General features: G+C 43.2%; 1 long non-coding RNA gene across 1 annotated transcript; it reads left to right on the forward strand.

Annotated features, from left to right (window-relative positions):
* Nucleotides 1–3,058: 3,058 nt before the first annotated feature.
* Nucleotides 3,059–8,910, forward strand: LOC128322027 (uncharacterized). Its single transcript, XR_008305478.1, has 3 exons — nucleotides 3,059–3,193; nucleotides 4,521–4,617; nucleotides 8,751–8,910. It is a non-coding gene; the product is annotated as an uncharacterized LOC128322027 (long non-coding RNA).
* Nucleotides 8,911–11,029: the final 2,119 nt, after the last annotated feature.

Genomic DNA, 11,029 nt, shown 5'->3' on the forward strand with positions numbered 1-11,029 from the left:
ATGATCAATATGATAAATATTATTTTAAAAACACACACTTGAAAGGAAAATGTGTTTTTTCTGACTAAAGCAGGGAGGCAAAGTGGCATGCTCTGCTCTCATGCTATGTGTCTCATGAAGCAGAAAAGCAATTCAGTCAGACTAAAGGCTACAGATGAGGCAGTATATTCTTAGCAATACATGCAAATGATTTGAATTCATTTCCCTGCTAAGAGAGGGCGGGGGAATTAAAGCTAAAGATGTTGCAGATCAAGGATTTCAACTTTAAGCTGGCACAAAATTATCATAAAAGAAAACAAGCCACTAAAGAGGAGAGAGAGAAATATTCTGCAGAAATAATCTGTGCTAATGAACAGACCCTGCACTGAGTTTGAAGTACCTTTCTAAACTGTAGCTTGGGAAAAAAAATTCCCGACCATGCACAATAGGATCAGGCCTTTGCTGCAATCAGTCTGCTGAGAACAGCTTGTAAATATTTGGATGCTCATTGGCCCATGAGGATAAATCGTCCTCCCTTAACATCAAAGAGTTCCTTTGCTAGTTCCTTTGTTAGGTAACAAATGGTTGCAGTTTTTGAAGCACATTCAGATTTCTTTTAATGAGTTGTGACATTTTTTCTTAGCCTTTTTTTTTCCTGGAGGAAAGTGAAGTGCTCCCTGCGTGATGATTAATCATGATGAAACAAAGAATAATAATGCTGATTTCTTTCATTCTCATTGCAAAGAACAGGAATAGATAGAAGTTCACCAGTGCAAAGATAAGTGGATTCTCTTATATAACAATTACTGAAGTGTGTTCTAATATACCAGAAAGAACATAAGAGCCCCTTTGCCATAGCATCCAAACACTTCAGAGTGTTCATCTCCACTGTTCCCACAATGCAGCTGAGCAGTGTTGCTGCCCTTGGTGCACTGAAGAGTTGCATAACTATTGTCACAATCATTTTGTTTGTCCTCCATTTTCCAAGCTGGATATAATGCTGCAATAAGTAATGTGCATTCATCAGCTATGCCCCCTGCAAACAAAAGCTGAATGTGCAGCCTCATCAGCATCAGGGAGCATGACTAGTGGTTGTGGTCCCACTCCTCTCTCCCCATATTATTTATTGGTAGGATTTATTGTGAACAGGGCGGGTATTTATATAGGAGCATAGGGAACTGCCTTATACCAACTCAAACCATTGGTTCATCTAGCTCAGTGTTGTCCACACTGACTGACAGCAGTTTCTCCAAGGTTTTAGGCAGAAGTATTACCCAGCACTACCTGCAGATGTCAGGAGTTGAACCTGAGACCTTCTGCATGCAAAGCAGATGCTCTAACACTCAGCTATGGCCCCATCCCCTACCACCATACATACATTACAAATTCTGAGAAGTGGCAATACCACAATAAAGGAAATGTAACCCAGTGGGTAGATTGCTGAGCTTGAGTATAAAACCCAGTCAGTCCAGCGAAGAAATTTGGATTGTCAGCTGTGGTGATTGTGGCAATAACAGAGCCTGGACATCATGTAAACTTTACTCTTACCTCTCCAAACCTTCCCTTTCTCCTCACACAGTGCCACCTAGTGGCCCTGGACAATATACATTTTTTTAAAATTTATTTAATCTATCAAATTTGTACTGGCCGGGGGTCGCCTCATGTGTTGCTGCACCATGGAGTTGCGCCACAGCAATACATGATCAGGAAGCCCAGGTTAGCGGAGCACTCGGTCCACTAACCTGGGCTTAGGGGAGGGCTGCTTTGGCGGGCTAGCCACCAGGGAACCACCAGGCTCACCTGCGAGCCCGCTGGTTCTCATGATGACTGGAAAGTGGGCCAAGCTCCCTTAGCCCACTTTCCAGTGATCGTGAGAATACCCTCCCTGTCTGGATACCTCCTCACAGGGGAAGGGGCTGAAGCATCAACTAGGGGTATGTCCTGGGTAGTATTTTCTGCAGGCTGTGCTTCAGTGATGTCTTCTGGAGACACTGCTGAATCTCCTGCCAAGAGAAGGTGTGCTCAGTTATGACTAATGATACCAATTGGGACGCAACCATATAGGATTGAAGATCTTTGTATTTCCCTGTACTGTCCCTTTTTCATGGGAGTCTTTCATCCATACTAAATCTCCCAGGTTCAGTGCTGAAAATGATTTAGCTTTGTGGTGTTTGTCATAGACTCTTTTTGGAAGCTTTGTAACGTTTGTCTTGTCCTTGGAGGCTGTGGAAATCAGGCCACCTGGGAGTTAGTTGAGACGCAAAAGTGGGGTTTGTGGGACGAAGTTTCTGTCCCATGAGCAGCTTGTCCAGCAAGCCAAGGTAGGGCCAGCAAGGCAAGGTAAGGGGTCAGGGGCCTTGAACTATAGATGTTTTACTGACTGGGCTGCTCTTTTAGCTTCACCATTGCTCTGAGGAAAGAGAGGGCTGGAGGTGATATGTTGGAATCCATAATCTGTTGCAAACTGTTGGGAAAGGTCTGGTGAAAATTGAGGTTCGTTATCAGAAATGACCTGCTCAGGTATTCCAAAGCGGGGGAAATTGGCTTCATTTTACTCATGACCACTTGAGAAGTAGTGCTGAATAGCTGAGCAACTTCAATAAATTTAAAAAAGTAGTCTATCAGTACAAAATAAGAGCTGTTATCAAGGTTAAAAAAAGAGGTCAGTTCCAACCTTTTTGCCTTTTGTCAGCTTGGAAGGACAGAAGGCTTAAGTGGTTCTGGTGGGTTGGTTCACATGGTGGCATCAAAATTACAGTGTTCAACCCACTTTTAGAGCTGTGTACTCAGCCCTGGCCACCACACAGACATTTTGGCTCATGCCCTACATTTTGTGATTCCTTGATGTCCTTCATGAAGTTTGTGTGGCATGTCTTGCGTAAGGAGGCAGGAATTACAAGTCTGGAGTCTTTCAATAACAGGCCCTGGTTTACTGTGAGGTCTCCAGAGACTTCCCAGTTTGGGTGGAAGGAGGCATCTGATTTTGCTTTTTCTGGCCAGCCTTCTTGGCAGTTGATGATGTCACAGCATAAAGTCTCAACTGCCACTTGCTTGCGTTTCAACTCATGCAGATATCTATCTGTTATAGGCCAAGATTTTAGAACAGAGGCAACAAACTCATCAATTAAAAGTTCCTCTTAAGCATGGTCCTCTGGTAGCATCTCAAGGAGTGGAACCCTAGAGAGGGTATCAACTGCAGTGAGGCTGTTTCCAGGTACATGGTAGATTGTAAAATGAAATCTCATGAGTCGCATGAGGAAGCATTGTATCCTCAGTGCTAGCTCATCCAGGATTTTGAACCCCAGCAATGTAAGAAGGGGTTTGTGGTCAGTTTCTGTGTGAAACGTTAGTCCTAACAGGAAGTCATGAAATCACTCAAAGCCCACATAATGGCCTACTTGAGCATATCACTGTTCAGTGGGTGTGAGTGATCTTGATGTATAAGCTATAGGTTGCCAGCAAGCTGGAGACTGCTCCTGGAGGAGGACTCCCATTAAGCCATAAGAGGAAGCATCAGCTGAGATCTTGATGGCTTTATTTGGATTGTAGAGGACCAAAAGTGGGAATGTGCTGAGGGCATTTTTAATCTCTTCAAAAGCCGGTTTTTGTGCCTCACCCCAATACTATGATTGTTGGGGTTTATGGAGTCTTGCAGTGGCTTTTATTTCTCTGCCAAATGAGAGAGAAATTTCCTCAAATGAGTAACCATGCCCAAAAACCTGCAGATGTCACTGATGTTCTGTGATTCTGACATCTGGGCAATTGCACAGACCTTTCCTGGATCTGGCCAGACCCCTGTACTATCAATAATCTGGCCCAGGAACTTGATTTCTGTTTTTGAAAACTCACATTTATCATTAAGAGCGATGCCAGAGGTCTCCAACCATTTCATGACAGCATAGAGTCATTGATCATGTTGTGCTTGCATGGATCAAAAAATGAGGATATCATCCATCTGGCACAGGAACCCTCCAAGGCCTTCCAGGAGTTGTGACATCCATTTCTGGAAGTGCACAGGTGCCGAAGAAATGCCAAATGGCAATCGATTCAAGCAAAAACATCCAAATGGTGTGATAAATGTAGTTAATAAAGTAGATTTGGGAGCCAATGAGAACTGCCAAAATCCTGACTGGGCATTCAGTTTGGAGAAAAAAATTGCATCACCAAGTTGTCCTATGGGTGTGTTCCACACCAGGGAGAACATGCTGTTCATGGCAGATGCTTTCATTGAGTCTATTAAGATCAACACAGATCTGTCCTCTCCCATTTGGTTTTGGTACCACCATCATGCCTGCACACCTGTTGATTGGGATGTCTACCCTTGAAATGACACCCATCTCTTGCATGCATTCCAGTTCATCCTTTACTCTGGGCAATAGGGGCAGGGAAACTCTGTGTGGTGTTGCTAGGGCAAAGGGCTTTGCATTGTCTTCAGTCTTATAGCCACCCTCCAGTTTGCCTAGACCCTGAAACAGTTTGGGGAATCTTCTCTTGATGTCTGCAGTTGGATCAGTTGTAATACTCGCTACTCTCTTCAACAGGCCTAGGACCTTGATTGCTGGGCAGCCTAGGAGAATCATGTGGAGACCATCCACCACATATATCTCTTGGAATATAGTGTCTCGACCATGTCTGAGGGTTTGTATAAAAATTTTCCTTCACATCTAACCAAGACTCTCCTAGCCCTTTCGGTTGTGGGGTTCTTGCAGTGTCAGTGCTCGAAAGTTCCTTTATCAATATAAAGAGAGGGATCACCATTACATCTGCCCCAGAATCAATTTTAAAATTTGACTTGGAGGCCTCCTATAATAACTATGGTGGTCCACGGTGGTTCTGTTGGAGTGTCTCTGTCAGTGGAGCCCAGGAAAGCTATTTCCATGTTGTTCAAGTTCTCTTCTTGGGATACTATTGCAAGCATAGTTTTGCAGCAGCATACTGCAGCATAATGCCCTATTTTTCTACAGTTCCTGCATATCGTATCATGAGCAGGACACTATCTCCTGTGGGTGACTTGCCACACCATAGGCAGTCTTTTGCATCCCTGGCTTTCAGACATTCTTTGAGTCCCATTCCTGCTGGCATCTGGGGATTTTTTATTTATCAATTTCATGGGATGACCCCTGTTTCTAGTGTTATGTGAGAGGGAGAAGAATTTATCTCTATCCACTTTTTCCACACCATGCATGATTTTATAGACCTCTATCATGTCTCCCCACAGTCGTCTTTTTTCTAAACTTAATCGCTCCAGATGTTTTGGATCCATGATCCATGATTTGGATCATTCTGGAGTGTCTCTGACAGGTGAATGTCTCTGAGCCTTACCACCAACCTGTCCCTGTTCAGTTCTTTACTCATTGCTCCATATCGACAATGTTGGATCAGGACATATAGAGCTGTGGTAAAATCAGATACAAATTCCCCAGGCTCTTGCTTGCGTGAATGAAAGCAGGCCTGTTCAAAAATAATATTACACCTGAGTAAGATGTGTTTGTCCAGTGCCTCTTTTACTATGTTAAATTGTTTCATCTGGTCATCTGTGAGTCCCCTAGAAATGATTATGTTCTCTGCAGCGGGGCCCATAGTATACAAAAGGGCTCGTTGCTCTTCAGACTGTTTATCCAGGTCAGATGTTTGGACAAACCTCTGGTATCTGTTTATCCAAAGAGGCTAGGCTTCAGGGTGTTTAAAATCAAATTCTGCAGGGAGTTTACTTTGAAGCAGGGTGGGGTGGCCATGAATGCAGCTCAGAGTAGCAGAAGCTAGATTGCTCTCACCCTTCAAAGTCCTTGTAGGCCAAACCTTTTCAGCTATAGGCCTCTGTTCTCAGGTGGCTAGAGGTGTACAACGTAGAAACAGGAGCAGTAACTGGTTGTTCTACAGGGTTAGTAGATTTTATTCTGTGTCTCCCTGTTTCCATAATGAAGTTTGCAGTGCCCTGCAAACAGTTATTCCCCACGCTGACACCATGTGGAGATAACAAAGAGCATGGACAACAGGTTGAGCTGAAATAGAAACTAACTTTAATCTTCCCCTTCCCAAACTTCCCTTTCTCCCCACACAGTGCCACCTAGGCTGGAGGAAGCCTATAGCCCTCTAACTAGTAGCCGTTGATAGACCTCTCCTCCATGAAGTTATCCAAACCCCTCTTAAAGCCATCCAGGTTGTTGGCTGTCACTAGGGATGTGCACGGAACCGGGTGGGGGTGGCTGGAGGGGGTAAGGGATTTCGCCTTAAGGGCAGGGGAGGGTGCACTTACTCCTCCCCCCACTTTCACCCTGCTGGCACTTGATTTTGGTAAAAGCCTTCGGGGCGGCAGTGTACCTCCCTGCCGCCCCTTCCTCCTCTTCAGCTGGAAGTGGCCAGAAGTATAGGGTGCACATGCGCATGTCGTGCATGAGACCGTGCACATCACAATCACGTATGTGCATGTCTGACAGTGTGCACGCACACCTGACCATGCACGTCACAATCATGACACCCAGATCTCATGAATTGCCTCTGGGACAGATGGTAATTGCTTTGTGAAGGTAGGGGCAATCTAGCATTGTTTCCCAATGTTTGTGAAATGGGAGACACCATGGCCAGGCTTGGTTTCCTGTTTCACACATATCCAAATGCTATCACTGGGGAGCTTACACCAATCATGGGTGATTGCTATGCTATCCAGTGAATTGTCTTGAATTGCCAGGGGATAATCCCGTCTTTCTCTGAGAAAATATCTGTTATGTAGAATTAGAAGCATTGTACCTATTGCTGTCTTTAGATTTCCACCCTAGGTAGATGCACACAAAAGAAAATGATTTAACTGCTCTCTCACACCTATAGCTTTAAATTTTCCATCCTAACACCTTTTAACACTCTCGGGGGATCAGGGGCCAGAAAATCTGGGGACAAAAGAAGATGCCCATTTGCAGGCTCAAGAGATGCAGATTTGCTTTGGGAATGTCAATAGAACAATACTCTGCCCAAACAGGAGATGGGACCCAGATCTTGTTTACCCTGGACAGACCTAATATCCTGAACCAATATCAATAATCAGAAGACAGGATCTGGAGGATAACAGCAACGAATAAGTCCTTTGTAGCCTTCTTCATGAACCTGGTGAGATGCCTATTCAGCGAACAGCGCAGCCTGCTCCCCTTTTCCCTCCTCCCTACAAATCACTGCCATCCCTTTCCTAAGCCCTTCCTCCTTTCTTCTCTCTCTGTTTCTCTATATATGTTTTATTAGGATTTGTTAGACAGCTGTAATTATTGATTGCACACACATGTGATAGCTAGGCACATTGCACTATGCCTTGAATCGGAAACGTGTTTAATTGGGATGACCTGTTTGAATTTTATCCTGATGAGCAACTCTCTATAATAAAGCCCTTTGAACTTTCTGAGAGTGTCTTCCTCTATCTCTGTTTGCACACCGATATCCTACATGGTCACCATCTCCAGGAACCAATTCAGTTTATGTATAATGTGACTTTGTCTCTTTCCCTCTGAGCATATACAGAGTGTGAAACCAGGTGTAGCTCACAACAAGATGGGGGGGGGAGTTCTCTCTATCCACTTGCTCCACACCATGCATAATTTTATAGACCTCTATCATTTATCCCACCCTTGTCACAGCACTGGCCCTACAGGGATCTTGCTAACCCCAAATCACGTAAGGTCTTGAAGGAGATAACCAGCATTTTGAGTTGTACCTGGAAACAGACTGTAGTTAGTGTAGCTGGCAAAAAGTAATGAAGAGACATGATCCCAAAGAATGACACCAGTCAAACCTTTGCTGCTGCATTTTATATCAATTCAAGTTTCTGGATAGTCTTCCAGAGCAGTCCACATAAAGCACGTTACAATAATCCAACTGGAAAACAATCTAGAGACTAAAGTTAGTTCTTTATAGCATGTTTGGATATTATCCTCTCTCTTTTTGTCATGGATTTGTGCAGCACTTTTTTTCCTCCAGATATGCAATCTGGAGATTGCCTGTATTTTCAGGTTACCTGAAGATTAGTCAGGGCACAGTTTTGAGGCTGGTTCATCTGAAGTGGAATATCAACACATTTGCAATGTTGCCACTGTTTTTCAGAAGACAATCTACTGTGACTTAACACAATTCTAGCCATTATTGCTGTACCCACAAGAATATTATTTTAAACTAAATAAATAAATTAGACAATCAGAAATATTTGATCTCTCTCAGGGACCACCAAGGATTGCTGAGAAATGAAGTACACCTCAAATTCCAAAGTGAGTTAGTAACCAAATAATTTCCTGTGTCAAAATTGTTCAGAGATTTGAAAGTTCATCAAATGCTGGCAGACAACTTCTTGGTTTTCCCTGTTGCCAATCCAAATTTTTCCTCCCAGTCAAGATAACATCAAGATACATGCAACAAAAATATCAAAATATTTATAATTAAAAGCAGCCCTTTCTCTTCATCAGGACTGGTATAGCTAGATGGTTGGGTGCTGGAACCTGTTAATATTTGCCAAGGAAAATATTCTTGCTTACCCCTTCTTATCTAAACATAGAGATGTTATAGAAATGGAACTTGGCAGACACCCACAGATCTTACTCATAAGGTTTTAGTAATAAAAAGTAAACTCCTAATTTTGATCAAGTTGCTTTTTCATCATTTGTATTGAGGTAGGTAGCTGGTCTGTTTAGCCATTAGCACAACAGAGCACATAATTTGAGGAGTGTGTGGTATGTCTTGCAGTCCCTGTCAATGTAATACAATGTCATGTGCATTTTTTATCTTCTACTAATCTATAGGCTGGAGATTTGGCTACTGGCAGAGCTGACTACTCTTTCTGATGTCAAACGCCACCTTTCACCAGGAATCTGATGTCAAACATCAGATACTTATTGTGCAGAGTCAGAATTTGGGAGATGATTTTGATATGCCAGTTCTAGATGAGATCACGCTCCCCCGGAACAGGTACACAGTTTGTGGATGCTTCTGGATCCGAACCTCTCCCTGGTGCCCCAGGTTGAGGCGGTGGCCAAAGGTGCCTCCTGGCCAGTGCAGTGTAGTGGTTAGAGTGCTGGAGTAAAACCAGGGAGACCTAAGTTCAAATCTCCATTCAGTCATGGAACTCACTAGGTGACTCTGGGCCAGTCACTTAACTCTCAGCCTAACCTAATTCACAGAGTTGTTGTGGGGATAAAAAATAACCATGTACACTGCTCTGGGCACCTTGAAGGAAGAGCAGGATATAAATTTAAAACAAAATAAAATCAGTGTCAGCTGATATGCCAGATGCATCTGTTTCTTGAGATGAATAGCCTCAGAATGGTGGTACATATGTTGGCAACCTCCAGGCTGGACTACTGCAATCCACTCTATGTGGTGCTGCCTTTCTACATAGTCCGGAAAATGCTGCAGCCAGGTTGGTCTCTGTGTCATCTCATAGAGACCATATTACTCCTGTGTTGAAAGAGCTACACTGACTGCCAATACATTTCTGGCAAAATACAAGGTGCTGGTTATTACCTATAAAGCCCTAAATATCTTTGGCCCTGGGTATTTAAGAGAACGTATCTTCGCCATTAACTTCATTGTCCATTGAGATCATTTGGAGAGGTTTGTCTACAGTTGCCACCAGCTCATTGGGTGGCTACTCAGAGAAGGGCCTTTTCTGTTGCTGCCCCTGGGCTTTGGAATGTGCTCCCTGTTTAAATAAGAGTCTTCCCCATCTATGGCAACTTTTAGAAAGGCATTGAAGACACATTTGTTCACCCAGGCTTTTGATTAGATTTATAGTTTTTAATGCTTTTAATGTTGTGTTTTAAACAATTCTATTGTTAATGATATTAATGTTTAAATGGTTTTAATCATAAACCACCCAGAGACACAAGTTTGGGGCAGTATAGAAATATGTTAAATAAATAAAAACAAGCAAGCATCACCGTTCACAGGTTCTACTGTGATAGAAGGGCATGATCATTATAGGGACAAGAGGAACAAAATAATCATACATGAGTAATGAGCTACAAAGCCTGGAACTAAAGACTATAGTGTAGGCAGGGGAAAGGCTAAAGTTCTTTTGAAAGAGCTTTGTACTGATGATAATCTGATTTTAAATAGAAAAAGGCTTGTCTGTTCCATTAAGTGATTGGCTGCCATAAAAGCTTCTCTGTGTGTGAATGCGTCTGTTCCACTCACGCTATGGCTGTCTAGGATTGTGTGCAGGATCTAAACATTTCTGCTAGCAAACTGCAAAGACCTACACCTTTTCTTTAATTAACCTGGCTATCTTTGTTGCTATGTGATTTTTATCACAGTATTTAACACAATTATCACCACACTCTTTTGCTAGGGATAAATTATACAGTTTGCTTAAGCTCACACTAAATAGTATTTTTGGAGAAAAGAAATTACTTCTCAATCCAATGCATGTTTACTAAGAAGTAAGTCCCACTGTATTCAGTGCTACTTACTTCTAAGGAAGTGTGCATAAGACTGCAGTCTTAGTGATTTTTCTGAATTGAAGACTAGTTCCCTGACCACCACAGCAATGACATAATGGCCACATTTTCATGTAACACAAAACCGGAGGTGAAGGGACCTCCAGTTCTAAAAACTGTACGTCAGAATGCAGGCAGCTGCAGTTTCAACAGAAAATGGACCAGTGGTTTCCCTTCCCAGACAGTGATTTGTGCCTTCGGTTTATAATAAGGTCCACCTCCTGGACCTCCAGTTCTGCATTGCCAGCATTATGACCAAATGTGAGACTGCAGAGAGGGATCTCTCTTGAATGTCCAAATTCAGACGATAGAGTAGAGGGAGGGGGCACGGAACTGCGGGTCCATTTGACCCATGGTTCCATGTTATGTTCAAATGCAGCCTCAGTATCTGTGGGTTTTATAGAGACCTAGCACAAACACAGGTGTATTAATTCCATCACCTCTCATTATTGCTGCCTCCTCCATTTTTATTAACAGGGGAGTAGTAGCAAGGCTGGAGTGGGCCCAGAGATGAGATTTTAAAATGCCCCCCCCCCCAAAGTCCAGGGCCTCCGCACACCCCAGGCCTCCAAGGATTTAAGTCT

Source organism: Hemicordylus capensis, chromosome 4 (assembly GCF_027244095.1).
Source record: "Hemicordylus capensis ecotype Gifberg chromosome 4, rHemCap1.1.pri, whole genome shotgun sequence".
In the NCBI taxonomy this organism is placed as follows: domain Eukaryota; kingdom Metazoa; phylum Chordata; class Lepidosauria; order Squamata; family Cordylidae; genus Hemicordylus; species Hemicordylus capensis.